General features: G+C 39.9%; 1 protein-coding gene across 8 annotated transcripts in view; it reads left to right on the top strand.

Moving 5' to 3' along the window:
- The window catches only part of TNRC6B (trinucleotide repeat containing adaptor 6B), a 250,109-nt gene that overhangs the window by 70,710 nt on the left and 154,680 nt on the right, over positions 1-24,719 (top strand). The window contains exon 4 of one of the 8 annotated variants that reach the window (XM_079936127.1): positions 23,864-23,996. The exons of the other annotated variants lie outside the window; for them this stretch is intronic. The gene's annotated coding sequence lies outside the window, so the exon portion shown is untranslated. The remainder of the gene's footprint in view (positions 1-23,863; positions 23,997-24,719) is intronic. 8 annotated transcript variants of the gene reach the window in all.

Raw genomic sequence — 24,719 nt, 5'->3', positions numbered from 1 at the left:
TCTGTAGCCAAAGGAGAAGCCTATAGACTTTGATCAGACTCGTCTAGATCCTGAATCTGATTTAGGGAGAGTCAGAATATGTAACATCTGGACACACTCTAGGAATCTCCCCCAAACACACACCCAGGTCACCCAAAATACACAAACCCCAGGATTTCTATAGTACCCACAGACCCTTCCCCAAGACACTAATTAATTAATTTATAATGAACTACAATGTTAAGGAAGACTGGATTCTTGGATCTTCTGGTTAGTACATTCTCTCCCTAGAAAGCTAGGTTGTAACTGGAAGGTTGCTTGACAGGCATGTAACTAGACCAATGTAGAATATTTAATTGTACCAGAGATTCAGTTTCTACCTTCTTTCTGGGAGCAGGGGAGGAAGGATTGCATTTCTTGATTTTCAATTATTGAATATTTTATTAGTTTAGAATCAGACTAAAGAATAAAAGAATATTCCTTTTATACTTATAATAAGTAGATGCTTTGTTCTTTTTTTTTTTGGCTGCATTGGGTCTTTGTTGCTGGGTGCGGGCTTTCTCTAGTTGCAGCGAGTGGGGACTATTATTCGTTGCGGTGCACGGGCTTCTCATTGCAGTGGCTTCTCTTGTTGCGGAGCACGGGCTCTAGGCGCAGGATTCAGTAGTTGTGGCTCATGGGATCTAGAGCCACAGGCTAAGTAGTTGTGGTGCACGGGCTTAGTTGTTCTGCAGCATGTGGGATCTCCCCAGACCAGGGCTCGAACCCGTGTCCCCTGCATTGGTAGGCGGATTCTTAACCACTGTGCCACAAGGGAAGCCCGGTGCTTTGTTCTTAAAAATTAGATTATAACTTTGTTTTCATCAGTCTTAGTTTAAGTTATGTTTTTATGACTTTTTTCTTTCTTCTGCTTCTCTTTGTTTAAAATCTTATTATATTCCGAATGATTTGATGTTAATGCAGGAATTTATCATAGTACTATGGTAACATAATTTGTGGTTTTCTGTTAACAGAAAGAAGTTAGGAAAGGTAACTGGTTTTGAGAAAAAGTGGGGCTTTTCTATAAAACGATACTGAAGTGTATCCATTTTTTAAAAAATAAATAATTCTTGAGCATGTGCTATTAGGGGATACACAACAATAAATAGAAAAGACGGGCTTCTTACTCTCGAGGTGGTTATGTTTCAGTGGGAGAAACAAATGTAAATAAAGACAGTAATTGTGGATTATGGTCAATACCATGAAGAAAATAAAATAATGTAATATAGGGTGACTGGGAGGACAAGCTTAGGTTAGTCAAGGAAGGCCACTCTGGAAAGGTGGCATTTCAGCTGAGAGGTAAAGGCCGAGGGAGCCAGTTGTGTAAAGAGCTAGAAGAACAGTATTCCAGACAGAAGAAACAGCTTCAAAAGACTTTGACCTCTTCCAAGAACTATCAAAAGTCCCGTGAGGCCCAGCGGTGATAGGAAGTTATACAGGGAGGCCAAGACCTTGCAAGAACTTGAAGGCCCTGATGTAGAATGTGGATTTATCCTCTGTCAACTGGGAAGCCATAAAAGGCTGTTAAGTTAGGGAGTAGCGTGATATGATTGCATTTTTAAAAGATCACTCTGGTTGCTGTGTGGAGAATGGGTCGGAGAGAAGCAAGAGTGGGAGCAGGGAGACCAATGAGAAAGAAGACAGTCGTAGTCAGTCACCCAGGAGAGAGAGAAGATGGATTAGCATCCTGCACTGACGTGGAGGAAGACAGACTTGAGGTGTATTTTGGTGGTAAAGCTGACATGACTTGAGGATGAACTGGAATACTTTTTTTTTTTTTTTTTTTTTTTTTTTGCGGTACACCGGCCTCTCACCGCTGTGGCCTCTCCCGCTGCGGAGCACAGGCTCCGGACGCGCAGGCCCAGCGGTCATGGCTCACGGGCCCAGCTGCTCCGCGGCATGTGGGATCTTCCCGGACCGGGGCACGAACCCGCGTCCCCTGCATCGGCAGGCAGACTCTCAACCACTGTGCCACCAGGGAAGCCCGAACTGGAATACTTTGCTTCATAAAATCGAGAGGCAAATTTCAAGAAAAAGGTAGAATCAGTACTGTCAGATGCTGCTAAGAAGCCAAGGAGATTGGTAACTGAGAAAATGCATCTGGATTTGTTTTTTGAAGAATTAATTAAAGAGAAGGGACGCAAGAAAATTTTCTGGAGGGATGGAGGCGTTCTATGTCCGATAGGGGTGTAAGTTATACAGGTATATCCATTTGTCAAAATTATAATTCTATAATTTACATTTACAATAAAAATTACAACTTTCCAGGTACAATTTCCCTGTGAAAACTGTAAAATAATATAATTAAATAGGGATGGAGAATGGATGTAAGTATGGCTGAAACAAGAATGACAGAATGTTGACGACTGTTGAAGCTTGGTGATGGGTACGTAGGGGTTCATTTGTATTTACTTTGTATGTACTTGAAATTTTCCATAATAAGAAAGTTTTTTCTTTGGCCCCTCTGCACGGCACATAGGATCTTAGTTCCCCAACCAGAGATCGAACCTGCGCCCCCTGCAGTGGGAGCACAGAGTCTTAACCACTGGACCACCAGGGAAGTCCCCATAATAAGAAAGTTTTTGAAAGGAATTTATTAATGGTCTGCAAGAGTAAGAGGATGAGAAACTAATTTGATGGGTTAAAAAGAAATTAAATGATAAAAAAAAGTAAGAGTTGTGGCTGTAGTCTACTATCCAGTTGTAGGAAATTTAGAAGTAAATGAAGTGAGAAGGAGGCATTACTAGTTCAAGTGAAAGATTTTTTTTTAATGGAGGAGGCCCATGCATGTTTGAGAAAAGAGGAAAGAAATGAGTGGAGGAAGGCAGAGTGTGTTTCTGGAAGAGGTTCACCATGCTTGTGAGCTTGAAAGAAGCCCCGGGGATCGGTGAGGCCGGCCTTTGCTGCTGTGGTGGTGCCTGGGCTCAGGCCTGAACCCTGCCCTTCTGACTCCTGTCTGGTGGTGGAGAGATATTTAGAGGAGGAAAGAAAGAAAGCGGGGTTCAGCTTTTCTTCATGTTGCCTCTGGAACAGAAGTCATTGTTATTTGGAGAGTTTAGAGTGCACAATTAAGGACTTGAAATGACGAGTTTAGGTTTCCTTTTAAGGGGAAGTTTTGGAATTGCGTTTGTAGAGAAGGTGCTAAGAAATCTAATAAGTGAATGAAAGGGTCAATGCAGTTTTTAAAAATACCCATGTAAGTGTTGTACAAACAGAAATGAGGGATGCTTATGGTCAAACAGGACTGACAAAGGAAGTCTTCTTGGAGAATTTTGATGCTCCTTTTGAAGAAGTATTCTCTGAAACTTTGCAACATCTTCCATAGTTTTTTTTGGAGAGAGATGTTTGTTTAAGTTCAGAGATGGACTGGGGATTATATATTCTTCAAGAGTTGGGAGATGTACATTTCAGTCTCTTGAGTTTAGAGACTGTGTCTGTGCTAGAAAGATAAAAAGCAGAGGGGTGGTTTCTGACAGTTGGCTGTAGGTTGGCCATAGATGAATCTGTAGTTACGTACAAGCGTTCTTTCCATTTTTCCTTGCTTATTTTTTTTTTTTTACGTCCCTTTCCCCCCTCCTCTTTTCTTCTCATTAATTCTGCAAATACTTATTGAGCATCTATTATGTGCCAGGAACCGTGCTGGGTGCTGACACACAGAGCTGCCTCAGTGACCTGTGATTTTTCTTTCTTTTGATTATTGGAGCCGCAAGAATTTTAAATGGAAGCAAGAAAAAAGAATGTTAAATTTCACATTAGTTTAGAACTAGCTTTGTTCCCTGAATGGTCACTAAATATAATTTTGTGTGACCTAATCACTTTCTCAAACAGAGTTCTGCTATTTTAATGAAAGCTTCTATTGTAAATGCTGAAGGACAGCAAGTTGACAGAGTTATTATTAATGTAAAACTTCAGAAGCCCCTGAATATATCCTTTGGAGGCACAGTGACTATTCCTTATATTTTTCCCAAGGACTACTTCAGGGCTTATTTAATTTCCCTGCTGGGTCTGTGAGAGAGAAACTTGAATAGAATTAACACAGTTACCCATGAATCTGTCTTATTGTTCCACATTTTCAGAAGTTAAGTATGAAAATTATGTTCTGTAAAAAAGTCTTTGATGCCGTATCAGAAATCCAAAGGTGGGAGCATGAACTTCATTGGCACAGTTCTCTTAGAGAGAGACTCATGTAACTTAATTTATTTAGTATTTTTGTGCTTATGCTGTCACATTAATCTAAAAACAGGTACTATTTTATCTGACATTGTGGCTTTGACTTTCTGAATGCAGTGATCAGTTTCTTAGTGCCTGGGCTAGCTATTCCATAGTGGGACTCTGTGTTACCAGGGCGTTTCCATTCTAGTGTGGATTTACTGACATATTTTGTATTGTAGCTATTTATTTATATTTTCCCTTCTGTTTTATTCTTTGTAATTAAGATATTGTTTAAAAAAGATATACCTTTGTAATCATTCAGTTAATTATTTAATTCTGTTAACCTAAACCTGTTCTTAAAAATAAAAGTTATATACATTAAAACATACAAATACACACACCACCACTACCACCACCACAACTTATTATTAACTCTCATGACTCTGTAGTTGGCTGGGCTCAGTAGGGCCCAAAGTGGTGTCAGCAAGGGCTGCCATCATCTGGAGGCCCAACTGGCCAGAAATGTCCAAAGTGGGTCACTCACATAGCTGGCAGTCAATGTTGGCTGTCAGCTGGGAGCTTAGCTTAAGGCTGTTGACCCGAGCGTCAAGGGTCTCCTACATATGACCTCTCTACCTGGCTTGGGTTTCTCGCAGCATGGAGACTGGACTCCCAAGAGGGAACATTCCCAGCATGCAAAAGCTGAGTTATATTAAGGTCCAGCCTCAAAAGTCACACAGCTTTACTCCCTCTGCCTTCTGTTGAATTAAAGCAAGTCATAGGGCCACTCTAGATTCAAAAGAAGGAAAAACAGATCCCACTTCTCATTGAGAGGACTGGCAGAAAATTTAGGGTCATCTTTAATCCACAACACAGTGATATGAGTGTTGGGTGCTAGGTTGAAGAGGAGGTAATGGCAGAGACCAGGTAATTTTAGGCTAAGGAGTTTTAATAATAGTCAACAGATATCTTTTTTTAGATTTTATTTTATTGAAGTATAGTTGATTTACAATGTTGTGTTAATTTCTGCTGTACAGCAAAATGATTCAGACACACACACACACACACACACACACATTCTTTTTCATATTCTTTTCCATTATGGTTTATCACAGAATACTGAGTATAGTTTGTGTGCTATACAGTAGGACCTTGTTGTTTATCCATTTTCTATATAATAGTCTACATCTGCTAATCCCAAACTCCCAATCCATCCCTCCCCACCCTTCTATAATAGGCAACAGATTTTTAAAGAATGGAAGAGATATGTGCATTTTACTTTATGGTTTGCTTTCTTTTTTTTTTAAGTGCATCTTTTAAAATTAATTAATTAATTAATATTTTGGCTGCATTGGGTCTTCGTTGCTGTATGCGAGTTTTCTCTGGTTGCAGCAGGTAGGGGCTACTCTTCGTGGCGGTGCGTGGGCTTTTCATTGCGGTGGCTTCTCTTGTTGCGGAGCACAGGCTCTAGGCGCATGGGCTTCAGTAGTTGTGGCACGTGGGCCCAGTAGTTGTGGCTCATGGGCTCTAGAGCGCAGGCTCAGTAGTTGTGTCACACGGGCTTAGTTGCTCCAAGGCATGTGGGATCTTCCCGGACCAGGGCTCAAACCCATGTCCCCTGCATTGGCAGGCGGATTCTTAACCACTGCGCCACCAGGGAAGTCCCTATGGTTTGCTTTCTTATGATAGCTGGTGTTGATGTAGAGGACAGACTAGAATATCTGCATCTTGACCCTCAAATTCTCTAAAAGAAAGAGAATCTGATTAGCCCAACCCAGCCTATGGACTGATTTCCATTGGGTCTTGAGTTCTTTGAGTAGGATAGCAGGGACCAGAGATGAGGAAGTAGATCCCATAAATGACATATGAGGGACTTCCCTGACGGTCCAGTGGTTAAGACTGCACGCTTCCAATGCAGGGGGTGCGGGTTCAATCCCTGGTCGGGGAACTAAGATCCCACATGCTGTGCGATGTGGCCAAAAAAAAAAAAAAAAAAAAAAGACATATGAATTGGGAGGCAAAACCCAGCATTCCTGGGTAAGTCTCTAATAAACACTGATATAATCTTCCATTATACATATTTCTCAGTGAGGATGGATTAGAATTCTTAATTTCAATTCCACAGCTATTTCTCAGTTTAAATTTAGTATAATTTAGGTTGATAGTCTAAATGAATTCGTGTTGGCTTACTAATTATAGAGATTATGCAGCTGTAGGCTTGGATTTTTTTTTTTTAATAAGCAAAATCTAAGCAACTATAGTAAAGTTTATAATAAAACTGAGCAGTTGGGTGTTTGTAATCTTACTCTCTGTACTTTTTTCGTATATTTAAATATTTATAATAAAATAATAAAAATGAATAAACTCTAGGATTTAAAAGTTATAGCTATAGATTTAAATGCCCATGTATCTCTATTAATTACTACAAATAAAAAATATTTATTGAATCAGGAAGTCAACATTTTAGCTGTAACATTCCCTTTATTGTTACTAAAGGTAACAAGTAAACTTAGTCTTTGTCTACAAAGAATAAAGTGATCTATTGACTGCTTTACACTAAAGAGAATTAAATGAGATGATTTAGACAGTCTTTTGCTTCTTTAAGTTCAGGATATTTCTACCTTAGACTGAATCTGACTTACCAAATTTATAACAGGATTTTATAGATTCTGGTATTTTAAGAGCAGACTGGGAAAGAAACCATGCAAGGTAGGTATTTTTCCCATTTGTTTACATAGCTGGCAAACAACATAATTTGGATTAGATTCCAGGTCTGTCTGACTCCAGAGACCACACTAAATTCAGTACTCCATCCTGAAGAAGTCATATGGCAGAGTAATCAACTCTGTTTACTTATATCAGAGAAGCTTCCTAGAAAGTTCACCTGGGTGTAGAAGAATGCATATGAGGGAAGAGGGTGCTTTGTGCATTTTCAGAGTCATACACTTCTCTTGAGGAGAGGTGTTGGAGCATTGGGATGTGTGTGTGAGACTGTGAGACATGAGGTTAGACAGAATCCCATGCAGGCAATAGGGTACAGCTAGAAGGGGAGAAACTTGGTCTGATATGTGTTTTAGAAGCATCACTGTAGCAGCAGGGTGGAGAAATGGTTACAGACAGGGTTTAAAATGGATACAGGGAGACCAGGTAAGAGTCAGATTGAGGAAGGCTTGGAATCAGGCAATAACAGTGGGTCTAAAGAGGAGAGGACTAACAGGAGAAATGTTCAGAAAGAATGGGATGGCGGCACTTAGAGGCAAATCTGGAGTTTCCAGCTTGAATGATACATGCAATAATATAAGAGATAGAGCAAGGTTTGTTGTAGCTGTTGTTAACTATTATTGTTGTTGTGGTTAACTGGGTTATGTATGGAGGGTTTGGATTTTGAAATACTGAGGTGCCTTTAGGCACTCCAGGAGAAGATATTTAGTAGGCATCTTGGAACTCAGAAGAGAGGATATCAAGGTATATACTTCGGAGTTCTCAGCATATAAGAATAGATGGGACCTGGGAAATGAGAAAAGGTCCAAGTATAAGAACAGTAGAAACTAATTCAGGTTTGTGTCACTTTAGTACAGGCACACCTCATTTTATTGCATTTTGCTTTATTTTGCTTCACAGATAATGCGTTTCTTACAAATTGAAGGTTTGTGGCAACCATGCGTCAGGCAAGTCTATCGGCACCATTTTTTCAAAAACAGCATTTTCTCACTTCGGGTCTCTGTGTCACATTTTGGTTATTCTCATGATATTTCAAACTTTTTTGTCATTATTATATTCATTATGGTGATCTGTACTCACTGATCTTCAGTGTTACTGTTGCAAAAAGATTACAATTTGCTGAAGGCTCAGATGATGGTTAGCATTTTTTTAGCGATAAAGTATTTTTTAATTAAGGTACATTGTTTCTTTTAGGCATAATGCTACTGTACACTTAATAGACTACAGTATAGTGTAAACATAACTTGTACGTGCTCTGGGATACAAAAAAAATCATATAACTCGCTTTATTGCAATATCTGCGTTATTGTGGTTGTCTGGAAACAAACCCACAATCTCTGAGGTATGCCTGTATACATAAGAATTACCTTGGATATTTTTCTTTTCTTTCTTAACAGTTTTCTTAAGATATGCTTAACATACCATAAAATTTACTCATTTACAGTATACAATTCAAAATATCGGCTATATTTTATAATAACTGTAAATGGAAAGTAAACTTTAAGAATTATATTAAAATTAAAAAAATAAAGTATACAGTTCACTATTAGAACTAATAAATGAATTCAACAAAGTTGCAGGATATAAGATTGATATACAGAAATCTGTTGCTTTTCTATACACTAATAATGAACTATCAGAAAGAGAAAGTAAAAAAAAAAAAAAATTTAAAATCACATCAAAAAAGAATAAAATACCGAGGAATAAACTTAACCAAGGAGGTGAAAGACCTATAATCTAAAAACTCATTGATGAAGGAAATCGAAGATGATACAAAGAAATGGAAAGATATTCCATGCTCTTGGATTGGATCCTAAATCGTATGGAACCACAAACTGCCAAAGCAGTCTTGAGAAGAAAAAGAACAAAACTGGAGGTATCACCCTCCCAGACTTCAAACTATACTACAAAGCTACAGTAAGCAAAGCAGCATGGTACTGGCACAGAATTAGACGCACAGATCAATGGAACAGAATAGCCCAGAAATAAATCCATGTACCTACGTTCAATTAATCTATGACAAAATAGGCAAGAATATACAATGGAGAAAAGACAGTCTTTTCAATAAGTGGTGGTGGGAAAACTGGATAGCCACACGTAAAACAATGAGATTAGAACATTTCCTCACACCATATATAGAAACAAACTCAAAATGGATTAAATACCTAAATGTAATACCTGAAACCACATAATTCCTAGAAGAAAACATAGGTAAAACACTCTTTTACATAAATTATAGCAATATTTTTTTGGATTCGTCTCCTAAGGCAAAAGAAATAAAAGCAAAAATAAACAAATGAGACCTAATTAAACTTAAAAGCTTTTGAACAGCAAAGGAAACCACTGATAAAATGAAAAGATAACCCATGGGAGAAAATATTTGCAAATGATGTGACTGACAAGCGGTTAATATTCCAAAATATATAAACAGGTCATACAACTCAATATCAGAAGAAAACGAATGACTCAAAAAATGAGCAGAAGACCTGAATAGACATTTTTTCAAAGAAGACATACAGATGGCTAACAGGCACATGAAATAATAACATTGCTAATTATTAGAGAAATGCAAATCAGAACAACAATGAGATATCACCTCACACCTGTCAGAATGGATGTCATCAAAAAGTGTACAATAACAAACGTTGGAGAGGGTATGAAGAAAAGGGGATCCTCGTACACTGTTGGTGGAAATGTAAATTGGTACAGCTATTTTGAAAACAGTTTGGAGGTTCCTCGAAAAACTAAAAATAGGGCTTCCCTGGTGGTGCAGTGGTTAAGAATCCGCCTGCCAATGCAGGGGACACAGGTTCAATCCCTGGCCCAAGAAGATCCCACGTCTCGGAGCAACTAAGCCGTGTGCCACAACTACTGAGCCTGCGCTCTAGAGCCCATGCTCTGCAACAAGTGAAGCCACGACAATGAGAAGCCTGCGCACCGCAATGAAGAGTAGCCCTGCTTGCCTCAACTAGAGAAAGCCCATGCGCAGCAATGAAGACCCAACACAGCCAAAAATAAAAACAAATAAATAAATACATAAATTTATTTTAAAAAATGCCTAAAAATAGAATTACCATATGATCCAGCAATTCCACTCCTGGGCATATGTCCAGAAAAAAATGAAAACACTAATTCGAAAAGATACATGCACCCCAATGTTCATAGCAGCACTATTTACGACCCAAGATATGGAAGCAACCCGTGTCCATCAACAGATGAATGGTTATGTATATATGCATAATGAAATATTACTCAGCTGTAAAAAGAATGACCCTGCCATTTGAAACAATATGAGAGGGACTTCCCTGGTGGCGCCATGGTTAAGAATCCACCTGCCAATGCAGGGGACGCTGGTTCGAGCCCTGGTCCAGGAAGATCCCACATGCCACGGAGCAACTAAGACCGCCTGCCACAACTACTGTAGCCCGCGCACCTAGAACCCGTGCTCTGCAATAAGAGAAGCCACTGCAATGAGAAACCCGCGCACCATAATGAAAAGTAGCCCCCGCTCGCTGCAACTAGAGAAAGCCTGCATGCACCAACGAAGACCCAACACAGCCAAAAATAAATAAACAAATTTATATTAAAAAAATGAGAGAATGTTATGCTTAGTGAATTAAGTCAGACAAAGACAAACAGTGTTATGATATCACTTATATGTGTAATCTAAAAAATAATACAACCTAATTTAAGAAAATTTTCATTTTGCCAGAAGGAAACCCTGTAGCCATTATCAGTCACTCCCCATTCCTGTTCCTCTTGACCTCAGGCAACCACTAGTCTACTTTATGTCTCTATACAATTGCCTATTCTGGCCATTTTATATAAATAGAATCATACAATATGTGTCCTTTGTGTGTGAGACTTCTTTCACTTAGTATGTTTTTAAAGTTCAACTATGTTGTAACATGTATCAGTACTTCACTCCTTTTTATGGCTGAATAATATTTTGTTGTATACATATATAAGATATAATATTTTATATACAATATATACAATTTATTATATATAATATTTTATTATATATACTACATTTTGTTTATCCATTCATCAGGTGATGGAAAATTGGGTTGTTTCCACTTTTTGGCTGTTACAAATAATGCTGCTGTGAACATTTTTGTGTAAGTTTGTATAGACATATGCTTTTCATTAACCAGGAGTGGAATTGCTGGGTCATATGGTAACTCTCTGTTTTACTTTTTGAGGAACTGCCAGACTGTTTTCCAAAGCCGCCTCATTTTAAATTCCCACCAGAAATGTGTGAGGATTCAATTTGTCCACATCCTCACCAACACTTGTTATTGTATTTTTTTATTCTAGCCATTCTAGTGAATATGAAATGCTATCTCATTGTGGTTTTGATTTGCATATTGTGTGCTTTTTAAAATGAAAGTGCCCAAGGTCCACCCTGGACTTATTGAAACAGAATCTCAATAGTTGGGACCCTGGAATTTATGTTTTACAAGCACCCCAGGTGATTCCTATGCTGGTTATAGGCAGACCAAAGCTGAACTAAGGGGCACTCAGAGGCGGAAGAACCAGTGAATTGTTAAAGTTCTCTCTGAGAGGTAAGGCACACGTGAACTTCAAAGTAGGGTTATTACGTCTGAGGAGGAAGGAAAGGGATTGGGTTTGGAAAAGACTGTGCTGGGGGGCCTCAACCCTTCACCATACCTTCACTGTATTTTATTTCTTTAAAAAAAAAGAGAGAAACCTGAAGCAAATATAACGAAGCAAATATGTTAAATCTAGGTAATGGTTACATGGGTGTGTTTGTTATTTTATTCTCTGTGCTCCCCCCCCCCCCACCTTGTAGCTTCAACACAGCTTATTCTTATTTCTGCCATATAGAATAAGGAAGGATAAAAAGTATTCTACAGACCACTCTATCAAATATATGATGACAGTTCTCATAAATTTCTCAAAAATCTTGAGTAGGTGGCCCAGGACTGGTATGGCCACAGGGACTCAGACGTCTTCTGTTTTGTTCTTTCATCTTCAATATGTTGCTTCCGCCTTATGTTTTGCTCTAGCCCCAACCATCATGTCTGGGCTCCATCCAGCAAAGAGGAGAAAACTTCCCTTGAAACACTTTGTGGAAGTTGCACATTCCACTGTGCTTATATTTCTTCGACCAGAATTTAATCACATGGTCACAATAAGCTCCAAAGGACTTTAGAATATGTGTCAGCTAAAATTTGTAGATTCCCTTGCTAAGCGAGAAGTGCTTCTTTGTGTGCGTCAACCACATTATCCAATACACGGCTATTATACTGGTCTTGCCCATCCTACAGTTTTACAACTGATTGTTTTGAATCTAAAGTGTAAGACTTCGCAGTTTAAGGAGGTTTTTAAAAAGAGTAATTAATTCAATGAGGGAAAGGAAGATTTTTCAATAAACGGTGCTAGAGCCAATACGTGACCATATGGAAATATGTGAACCATAATCCCTGTATCATATACCATACATAAGATCTAATTTGAGATGGATCATAGACCTAAATGTGAGGGCTAAAACTGTAAAGCTTTGTTGGAAGATAACACAAGAAGTGTCTCTATGACCTTAGGTAGCTTGCAGAAAGCACTAACCGTAAAAGAGAAGTAGCTCGGTTGAAGTTCATTTTAAAAAAAGGGTTAAACTTTTGTTGATCAGCTGAAACCATTAAGAATGTGGAAAAGCTATAGACTGGGAGAAAACACTTGTAATACGTTTATCTAATAGAGGTCTCACATGTAGAATATATAAAGAATTTCTAAAAATTAATCAGAAAAGGACAAACAACTCAACTGAAAATGTGGACAAAAGGCTTAAATAGGCATTTCACAAAATAAGATATTCAAATAGGCATGAAAATAGGATATTTAGCATTCTTATGCATAAGGGAAATGAAAATTAAAACTGTAATGTGATATCATTACATACTCACTATAGTTCAGAAAGACTGACAGTGCTGTGTTTTGTTGTTTTTTTAGCCACGCTGCAGGGCTTGCAGTCATGACGAGGGACTGAACCCGGGCCACGGTAGTGAAAGCCCGGAATCCTAACCACTAGGACACCAGGGAGCTCCCACTAAGTGTTGATAAGTATATAGAGCAGCTGGAATTCTCATACATTTTTGGAAGGAGTGTAAAATGGTACAATTACTTCAGAAACTATTTCTCAAGTCTGTAGTAAAGTTAAATATACACCTACCTTATGACCCTGACATTCCATTCTAGACGTATACCCAATAGAAATGACTGCATATATTCACAAAAAGACTTACGTGAGAATGTTCATGGTAGCTTTATTTATAACAGCCCCAAATTAGAAATAGCCCAACTGTGTATCAACAGGTGAATAAATAAACATATTTGTTCAATGAAGTACGGCTAAGTTTAAAAACTGAACTTTTGATGCACATAAAACATGGGTGAATATCAAAAACATTATATTGAGTGAAAAAAGACAGACATGAAAGTGTACATTCTAATTATATAAAGTTTATGAACACGTAAAGCTCATCTATGGTGATAGAATAGTTACTTGGGGCATAGGGGGTAGAATTCAAGGGAAGGGGCATATAGAATTTTCTGGGGAGGTGGAAGTGTTCTGTCTTGAACTGTATAGTTACATGGGTGCAACCATATCTAAAGTTTATTGAGTTCTACACTTAAGGATTGTATATTTTTCTGTAAGTGAATGATTTTCAGTAAAAACAAAAAACAGTGTTAGGAGCTTCCACCCTTCTCCATAGTCTGCTAAGATCATTTTGAATATTGATTCTGTCATGCAAAATATTAGCTGTCCTTCTCAGCTTTATATTTCAGGAAATATATATGTTTTCTTTTTAAACCATCTGGGGTACCTGGAATGGAGGGGGTGGTTGGAAAGGTGTAACATGTATAAAACGGATGGGATTTAGCAATTAATTTGATATGGAAGAAAAGGAGATGGAGAAATCAAGGGTAACATCAAGGTGTCAAGCTAAATGACTGGGAGGATGGGGATGCCATTGTCAAATAGGAAACATAAGGAAGAAAACAAGTTTGGGAGGGAACAGGATTAATTCTGTATCAAACATACAGAGTTTGAGACGGTGGCAAGCTATCCACAGATACCTGTTTGTCAGCCAGGTGAAAATACGGGGCTAGGGGCTGGAAATACAGGACTGGGAATCACTCACATTTAATAGTTGAAACTGTGAGATTAGATGGTATTGCTATGGCAGAATGTGAAGAGAGGTCCAAGGACAGAACCTGGGGACATAAATGTTTAGAGAGTAGAAGAAAGAGAAGCACAGATTAGCAAATTAGAGAGTCAGCAAATATTTATCGAACATCTTGCGCCCAGTTTATGATGAATAAGACATTCAAAGTCTCTGCCTCAAGGTATTTGCATTCTTGGTGGGGGGAAGACAGGCAACAAAACACATAAATAAGTGATCCCTTCAGATAGTGATGTGTGCTATGCTAGAGAGTGACTGAATGTGGAAGCTCTTTCAGTTGGGGTGGTCAGGATTCATTCATCGCTTCAAAGAGATGGCACTTGAGCTGATACCTAAATGATGTTGAGGGAAGCTTTCATGTAACAATGTGAGAGAAAAGCTTTCTAAGCCAAAGGAATAAATTCAGAGGCCAAATGGGCAAGATGGAGTATCAGGAACAGGATTTACCTTCCCATTGGAAATAACAGTTTTTAAAATATATGAAATGGGGGCTTCCCTGGTGGCACAGTGGTTAAGAATCTGCCTGCCAATGCAGGGAACACGGGTTCGAGCCCTGGTCCAGGAAGATCCCCATGCCGCGGAGCAACTAAGCCCATGCGCCACAACTACTGAAGCCCGTGTGCCTAGAGCCCGCACACCACAACGACGATAGCCCCCGCTCGTCGCAACTAGAGAAAGCCCACACACAGTGATGAAGACCCAACGCAGCCAAAAATAAATATATTTATTTTATATATATATACACACAAAATGTATTTGAAACAGTGGTTTTTCAAGACACTGGACATCAGGTAATGAAGGACAGTGATCACTGAGAAATGGAAAACAAGGTGAGTCCTCTGACTACCCCAGCGTACTGGCTTGAGAGAGAGCTTCCAGGCCGCAGTGCAGGGAAGGGGAGCCCAGGCAAAGTCCAGTGGACCCTCTCAGTTGAGGCAACATTGCTGAGAGTCTGGGGAGACTGAGGCAGCCAAAGTTTGTAGGACAGAGTACTGGAAAGGAGAGAGCTGCTAAGAGAACTCTGGAGATTTGAGGAGAGCTCACCTGTGTATTCAGCAAAGTACTTTTTGGCACATACATGTGACTACTCAAGGCTGAGGCAGGAGGGGCACCCCTCCAAGAGGACTGGAAGGAACAGTGTCTAGCACTCAAACAGTGTCAGTAATCGTGCCTGTTTCTACAGCCTAGAAAACCTCGTAATTCATGGAGCATTATTAGTATATTCAGCAGTAGTACTGGTAGAGTTCTCATCGTAGTAGTGGGGAATAATTAATTAGCCCTAACTAATTATTAAGTCTGTCTTAACAAATTCTAAAAACAAGACCTAAAAGGAACAAACTGTTTCAAAGTAATTTAACTGCATGTCAGAGCAACGTTCAAAAATATTTATAGGAATACAGAAATATTCAGGATCCAGCAAATATTCTCAATGTCTGTTACTCAAAGCAAAGATTTTCAGGCATGTAAAAACCAGGAAAATACAAACATAGTGAAGGAAAAAACAAATCAATTGAAACCAACTCGTAGTTGACACAGATGTTAGAATTAGCAAACAAGAACATTAAAACATTTATTATAATTGTATTTCAGATGTTCAAAAAGTCAAGCAGAGACATGGAAAATATATTTTTTAAAAGCCCCAAATCAAATTTCTAGAGTTGAAAACTATAATGTTTGAGATGAAAATTATACTGGATGGAATTGTGGCAGATTAGATATTGTAGAATAAAACATTAGTGAATATAAAGAATCACCAACAGAAACTATCCAACATGAAACACAAAGAGTAAAAATCGAAAAATTGAAAAGAGTATCAGTGTGTTGTGGACAACTTCAGTCAACCTAATATCCCTGTAATTGGAGTCTCTGAAGAAGGGGCAGTGTGGCAGAAAAATAGCTAAGAAATAATGGGCTCAAACTTTCCAAATTCAATAAAAACTGTAAACGTACAGATTCCCAGATCCAAAAAGCTCAACTGCACCTGAAGCATGAGAAAAATGAAGAAAACCACATCAAGGCACATCCTAATCAAATTACTCAAAACCAGTGATAGACAAAATCTTAAAACCGGAGGAAAAAGGGCACACTGTTAACAGAGGAACAAAGGATTTCTCATTGGAAACAATGCAAACAAGAAGACAGTGGAGGAGCATCTTTAAAGCACTGAAAGAAAAATCTGCTAACCTTGAATTCTATAACCAGTGAAAATATCTTTCAAAACTGAAGGCTAAATAAAGTCTGTTTCAGACATACAAAAGCTGAAATAATTTATCACCAGCATACCCTTACTATAAGTAATGTTAAAGGGAGAAGGAAAATGATGCCAGATGGAAATATGAATCTACACAAAGGAATGAAGAACTCAGAAAATGGAAACTACACAGCTTAAAAATGTGACTTTCTTCCATTATTTAAATCTCTTTAAAAGAGAATTGATTGTTTGAACAACAATAATACAAATGCATTGTGGGTTTATAGCATTTGTATCTGTGAACTGTACGAAAACAGTGGCATGAAGACCTGGAGGGGAACATGGTAGAATACTATTGTAAGATTCTTATATGTGAATTAGTATAATTTCACTTGAAGAGAAGAGAATACACTTGACCCTTGAACAATGCAGGGATTAGAGGCGCTGACCCTCTGGGCAGTCAAAAATCCAAGTATAACTTATAGTCAGCCATCCCTATATTCGGTTCTCCATATCTGGGGTTCCTCTGCATCCTTGGATTCAACCAACTGGAGATGGTATGGTACTGCAATATTTACTATTGTACAGTTGAAACCCGTGTTGATCAAGGGTCAGCTGTACTTCCCAACTCAGTCTGTGAGGCCAGCATTACTCAGATAACAAAACTACACGAAGACATTGCAAGAAAAGAAAACCACAGATCAGTATCTCTCATGAACATAAATGCAAACATTCTAAACCTAATTTTAGCATATTGAATCCAATAATATGTACGAGGATAATATGTGAACATGTAGGGTTTATCCCAGCAATGTAGGGCTGGTTTAACATTCAAAAATCAATGTGAGGCTTCCCTGGTGGCGCAGTGGTTGAGAGTCCGCCTGCCGATGCAGGGGACACGGGTTCGTGCCGCGGAGCGGCCGGAGCCTGTGCTCCGCAACGGGAGAGGCCACAACAGTGAGAGGCCCGCGTACCGCAAAAAAAATCAATGTGATTCACCACAATAACAAAGTAAAAAAGAAAAACTGTATGATCAACTCAACACATGCAGAAAAAGCATTTGACAGACGTCACATCCATTCCTGATAAAAACTTTCAGCAAAATAATAGAAAGGAGCTACTCAACTTGATAAAGGACTTTTATGAAAATTCTACAGTTAACATTAAGCTCAGTGGAGAATGACTGAATGCTTTACTCATATGATGAAGAACAAAAAAATGGATGTTTGCTGTCTACACTTCTATTTAACATTGTACTGGAGGTTCTAGCCAGGGCAAAAAGGCAAAGAAAAGAGAAGAAGAGAGAGAGGAGAGAGGAGAGGAGGGGAGGGAACCAAAAGAGTACATACCTTGTGATTCCATGCATATGAACTCTAGAAAATGCAAACTAACCTATGCCGACAGAAAGGACATTAGTGGTTGCCTGGGGGGGGAGAGCAGGAGGGAAGGAAGCCCCCAATAGAGCAGTTTTGATAGAGGGAAAACGTAGAGGCAAAAGGGTTTTAAAAGTAGTCTGGGGCTTCCCTGGTGGCGCAGTGGTTGAGAGTCCGCCTGCCTATGTAGGGGACGCGGGTTCGTGCCCCGGTCCGGGAAGATCCCACATGCCACGGAGCGGCTGGGCCTGTGAGCCATGGCCACTGAGCCTGCGCGTCTGGAGCCTGTGCTCCGCAATGGGAGAGGCCACAACAGTGAGAGGCCCGCGTACCGCAAAAAAAAAGGTAGTCTGAACACAGTAGATTAAACCCAGTTATTAATCTCTGGTCCCGTCTAAACCTCCACTAAAATTACTTTTACAAAATGATTTCGGCAAGCATAAATCCACCAGAAAAAAAGTGAGTGGAAGAGGAGGTGAAGTAGATAAGAGATGCCAACGAAATTTTGGAAGCTAGAAAGCTTTTGGAGTGACCCTGAAAATGGCAGGTTTGGTTGAAGAATTTACAAGGAGCAGGGTCCCAGGTATCCTGCCCCTCACATCCACAGATGGATGTATAGCTATCCCTCTCCCACCCTGGCAAAGCAGGGGGTGGGGGAGGGGGAGAGAACCTAACTAAAAACAGAAGGATTACATCAAAGTCACATACTAGGTGAGAATGTGCCAGCTCTCTTCCCCCATTCAGTCCCAGAACACTGGAAGCCAGGCTTATACCTGTTAGGCTGAGGATTGAAGGGGTACCTCTCTGGGCAATTGAACAGCCCAGGGGGGGAAAAGAATATACAGATGTAGGCATCTGGGTATTCTCCCAATAAAATGGCCAGGTCCCCTCCTTATATCCAGGAAGCCAACCATGGGATAAGCAATGTCCCCCCCGCCACCACCGGCTTCTCCACATACAAAAAGCTCTTTAGGACTTAACCCTTAAAAATCAGTGGATAGCCGAAGATGACCAGACATTTGATAAAAACCTGTGAATGGAAGATAGTGACCAAACCAAAGATCAAAGAGGAACTTGGAGGAAACAGATTATACAGGGAGCGAAAGAAAATAAAGCAAACAAAATAAAAACACTCCATAATATCCTCAGAAATAAGGATCATATAATCAGGGAATAAGAACAGGACTATTAAAAAGGACTATGCAGAGCACAAGGAAGAGCTCTTAAAATTAAACTGCAAGGGCAGGAAAAAAATTTTAATTGAAAGTATTGAAAGGTTACGAGAATCTCCAGAAAGTAAAATAAAAAGTCAAAGTGATAAAAGTACAGAGATAAAGAAGAAAATTAAGGAATGAGTCCTGTAGACTCAGTACTGGGTAACAGGAATTCCTGAAGTAGAGAAAAGAAATTGGAGGGGATAAAATTTCAAATATTTAAATAAGTAGAGAAAATATCCCAAACCTGAAGAACTAGAACTTCTGGATTGCAAGTATTTACCCAGTACAAGCTCAATAAATGAAAGAAGGACCATACTTAGTGGTTTGCATTTTAGAAACCTGAGGAAAAGGAAAGGATCCTAAAAGTTTCCAGAGAAGAAACAGGTCATATCCAAAACATTAGGATTTATAATACTATCGAATTTCTATCTAGCAGCTCTGGGTGCTAGAAGACAGTGGAGCATGGCCTTCAAATTTTTGGAAGGAAAAACATTTACTAACTTGAAATTCTATATTTGATTATGTATGTGGGTAAAAATATTCTATATGTTAAATATATAAATAAAGGACTTTCAGTCATTCAAGATCTCAAAAAATTCACTTCCTGTATACCTTTTATTAGGAAATCATTGAAGTCTGTGTTCCTCCTAAATCAGGAATAAACCATAAAAGAGGGAGAAAATGGAAACAGGTGCTCCAGTGAAGGGGAGAGAGCCAAGGAATCCCAGAGATGCAGGGAAAGAGTCATCCCTGGCAAAGTGTCAGCTATTTAGCAGTCTAGAGAGCAAACAATCTCAGCTGGAACAGGAGAAAACCCCTGAGCAATGCCTCCAAGACCGGAGTGAAATTGATAGATTACCTGAAGTGTTTGCACTTATTTAAGAGGAGTCTCGGGCTTCCCTGGTGGCACAGTGGTTGAGAGTCCGCCTGCCGATGCAGGGGACACGGGTTCGTGCCCCGGTCCGGGAAGATCCCACATGCCGCGGAGTGGCTGAGCCCGTGAGCCATGGCCGCTGAGCCTGCGCGTCCAGAGCCTGTGCTCCGCAATGGGAGAGGCCACAACAGTGAGAGGCCCGTATACCACCAAAAAAAAAAAAAAAAAAAGAGACTCACAGCTCTGTTGGAGGGTTTGAGGGTGAATTAGTGAAAAATACATAATAAATACCAAACCAAAAAAATTGAAAGGAAGTATAAGAGGAAGTAGTAATTGTTAGTTCCAGGGAAAAGAAAAAATTGTACAAGAAAGGAAATTATTCCATATGATCCAGCTGTATATGTTTTTTACTGAGTAATAGCACTGCTAGCACTGAATATTGATTTGAACAAAAATTGTGACTTATATTGGGAGGATATTGGGATATATTGGGAGAAGGGAGGTACATATGTGTTGGTGGGAGGAGCAGCAGAAGAGCGTGCTCAGTGATGAGAACACGGAAGTAATGGGGGTGTAGTTTAGTCTTTAAAGAATTTGGATAGTAAAGGGAAGGGAAAAAACAGGAGGATAGTTGGAGAGGATCACAAGGCCAAAAATAATTTTTCAGAATGGAAGAGATTATAAAATATTTGTAGCTTGAGGAGTTGAATTTACTGGAAAGGGAGAAAGAAGGGATCCTTAGATAGTGAGATCCCAGAGAAGGCAGTGTGGTGTAGGTCATGAGTTTGGAAACAAGTGGTGAGGTTAACCTTGCAGAGCAGTCAGTGGGGGGCAAATGGGCAATGACACAGAGGTTTGTGATATAGTCATGAGAGAAAAAAACGAGGGGCTTTTGGGACTTTGTGTGGGATAGCATTGTCATCTTCAGAAAGGAAAGACTTAGGGAGGATGCTTAGTGGATGGGTTTAGAGTCTTTGAGGAGATAGAAAAGGTACAGGATAAATGAGTGAGGAGTGTGGTGTAGTAGGTCAGTCATTCAGCCCAGTTCTTAGCACCTAGAAGGCATTTGGCAGTTGTGTTGAAAGAATGAACGACCGACCAGAAGGGCTGTGTTAGAGGCTGTGTTTGGCGGGGTGGGGGGAAGCAGGTGAACAAAGGATCACAGCTGCCGGCTAAGCCTTACAGAGCTACTGGGAAGGAGCACCTGGAAGGGAGGAGGAAGAAGTGCCAGGAGATATCAGAAAATGCTTCCTAAAAAAAGTAACTTTCAGCCAGTCTTTGAAGGTGAAATGGAAGTTCACCAGAAAGACAGGATGAAGATGGGCCTTCCAGGCAGAGGCGCTGAGTGTCAGCAGTGAGTGGAAGTTAACTGGTATAATTTGTAAAGGAACCAGTTTTGTAACTTTCTCCAGCTCTGCACTCCAGGAGCTGAAGAGAAAAAGAGAAGGGTTTGGCAAGACAGGAATGTCCTAAGGACAAGTTGGTGGTGAGCAAATCTAGGACATTATGGAGGAAAATCACTGAAATGCCTGCGGGTGAGCCTCTGAATGGACTCTGAGGAAGGAGAAGAACTACAGAACTAGACCTGACAATGAGGACTCCTTACAGATTCGAATGGAGGCAGGGAGTGGAAGAGGCACTTATGGTCAGAGGCGGATTTCAGAATTCATGGACCTCGGTGTGGAGCGGTCCAGATGGATGGCAAGGCCCAGCATCGGGTCCTGCCCGTCTCCTCCCTGAAGCAGTAAGGAGATGGATCTTCTGTCTAGAATGGGTCTAGAGTATCTGATGCCTTTAAACTGAGTTAAGTGCCCTTCCTTCCTTGTTTCATTGCATTCTCACACTGTATTGTAATTGACTAGTTTTTGTTTGTCTTTCCCACCAATCTGTAAGTTTTTGGGGGGGCAAAGACTGTCTTCTTCCCCATTACCTCAGCACAGCACCTAGCATGTAATATGTACCCAATAAATAATTTGTTGAACGAATGAATCGTAGTGGGAGAAAGGTTAGGTTATGGTGTAAGTTTTATGAGTAAAAATACTGAAGCTCCTGAAAATGAGGTCAAGGGGGAGGAGTGGTGGGGATCATCAAATTAAGTCCAAAGTGTTCAAGACATTTGTAGAAAAGAGAAATTAAGATGCGAAGGGACTGGAAGTGGACTTGAGAAAAACAGGAAGTGGCAATAAGGAGCAGTGATCTTTCTGGACCATTTTTATTGCCTTCTGAGATGATGAAGAGTGAGAAAAGGTGAAGGAGGTAGTATCTTCTGGGGAAAAGCATTTTAATTAATACTTAAAAGAATGAGCAGAAATATGAAGTATATGTAAGGCAGAAGACCAGGGCTTCTAGGCAAGAAGGGACATTATATGTAAAGGCACAGAGGGGTGAGGAGTTGGTGTGTGCTCCACCAGGGGTTCATAATGGGTGAGTGAGGCAGGGGTGATAAAAAAGATCACTTAGGCAAATGAACTGAAATTTTATCCCTCAAGACAGGTGATAGAGTGCCATTGAAGAATTTCAAGGAGAGTGATGTGATCATGTTCGCATTTTACAAAGTCCATTTGATGGAACTGGTTTGGAGGATGGATTGAAATGAGATGGGACCCAGAAGCACAAAGACTAATGAGAAGGTTTTTGTAGTGGTGAGACTTAGAGAAGCTGGCTTTAACTATGGCAGTTAAAGAGGATAAAGAAGGGGTAATGGGTATGAGAGCTGTTTGAGAGGTAGAAGCCACTGTACTTGGTGATTAATAGGATGTGGGGTTAAGGAAGGAAGGTGGAGAACCTATAACCTTGACTGTAGGTTTCCTGTTTAAGGATCTTGGTGAAGATGGTACCATTTACAGAGATAAGGGATATAAAAAGGAGTGGAAATTTAAGGCCAAAGATGATGTTTCATTTTGGACCTATTGGGCCATCCAAGTGGAGACCCAAATATGCAAAATATGAGGGCTGCAGTTAAAGATTCGAAAGCCAGTATAGGGGAGGTTGTTGAAGCTGTGGGGTTTTTTTGTTTGTTTGTTTTTAATTTTTGGCTGCATTGGGTCTGCGTTGCTGCACACGGGCTTTCTCTAGTTGCGGCAAGTGGGGGCTACTCTTCGTTGCGGGGCACGGGCTTTTCATTGCGCTGGCTTCTCTTGTTGCAGAGCATGGGCTCTAGGCGCACGGGCTTCAGTAGTTACGGTGCATGGGCTCAGTAGTTGTGGCACGCAGGCTTAGTTGCTCCACGGCATGTGGGATCTTCCCGGACCAGGGCTCGAACCCATGTCCCCTGCATTGGCAGGCGTATTCTTAACCACTGAGCCACCAGGAAAGTCCCAAGCTGTAGGCTTTTTGATTATTATTTCTCTTCATTATTGTGCTAATTAGAAATGGTTATAGATAAGACTTTTTTAAAATAAATTTATTTATTTTCAACTGCAATGGGTCTTTGTTGCTGCGCGTGAGCTTTCTCTAGTTGCGGCGAGTGGGGGCTACTCTTCGTTGCGGTGCACAGGCTTCTCATTGCGGTGGCTTCTCTTGTTGTGGAGCACGGGCTCTAGGTGCATGGGCTTCAGTAGTTGTGGCACGTGGGCTCAGTAGCTGTGGCTCGTGGGCTCTAGAGCACAGGCTCAGTAGTTGTGGCACGCGGGCTTAGTTGCTCCATGGCATGTGGGATCTTCCCGGACCAGGGCTCGAACCCGTGTCCCCTGCATTGGCAGGCAGATTCTTAACCACTGCACCACCAGGGAAGTCCCTAGATAAGCCTTTAAAAAAAAAACAACTAGTAAGCAGAGGCTAAGTCCACAAAGTAGAGCTCTTTAACTGGGGAGGATTTTGAAAGGTCAAAAATCAAGAAATTTTCATAATATATGTAAGTGGGAGAATAGCCATTCTTGTCTTTGAGAAAATGATTCCAAGGAACTTTAATAACTTTAAACAATGTGTCATCTTTTTTTTTCTAATTAAGGCATAACATTTATTTGTAGCGTTAAGTGCTTAAAATGTACAGTTCAGTGATTTTTTTTCCGCCTATGTGTACTTTCTTGTAACCACAACCCAGATCAAGATCATCTCCAGCTCCTCATAAAGTTCCCTTTGCAACCTTATAACCATGTTTTTTCTTCTAGAGGTTTAGATCACTGTGTAAATTTAGGATGGAAGAATCCTCCCTCTCCTTGGCAAAATCTGGTAGGCTGCAGAATCAGGAAGTCCGTAGAGAAGAATAAAAGTCGAAACCTGGTTTGAATTTCACATTATGCAGTATGTGTCTTTTATTATTCTTGCTTACACTTCCTCCAGTTTCTCCTTTTAATGGAAATAAAGTAAACCTCTTGATTTTTCTGTTCTTTTTGAAACGTAGCCTTTTGATACTATTCCATCTTCTCCAGTATTTCTGAGAAATGAAGACTGCAGAGGGTTGCAGAGCTGGAAAGGCTTTTGTTTTATTTGGGTTTCATTATGGTGTGTATCTATGTTACTGTTGTCTGTCTTCCAGATTACTAGGTTCTATAAGAAATGGACGATATTTTTCTAAGTAGGGAATAATCCTTGAATACATCTGTTGATATCTGTCTCCTTGAATACTTCTGTTTGACATTTTAAAATTATGCCTTTTGGGGAAGTTTTTATAGGACTGATAGTCCCAGTTTGTGGAGGTAGCTCTATCTCTGTACTTATCTTCCTTTATTGATCAGTAAACCATCTGGAATAGTAAAATGCTTTCTTTTTTCTTTGAAAATTTGTATTGAGAAATAAAACATACATATAAAAGAGAAAAGAAATACATACAGTTAAAAGAATAATTATAAAATAAATGCCCATATACCTACTACATAGGCCAAGAAATAGAATTTAACCATACCCCAGAAACCACCATGTGTCCCTTCCTGATCGAATCCCTCTTGCCCGACTCCCTAAGGTACTAATTAGCCTAAATTTTGTAATAGTTATTCCCTTTTCTTTATAGTTTTATAAACCATAAAT

This window comes from Stenella coeruleoalba (assembly GCF_951394435.1).
Source record: "Stenella coeruleoalba genome assembly, chromosome: 11".
NCBI lineage: Eukaryota > Metazoa > Chordata > Mammalia > Artiodactyla > Delphinidae > Stenella > Stenella coeruleoalba.
Note: the sequence above shows the minus strand (reverse complement) of the source record. Positions and strands in the feature narration are given on the sequence as shown.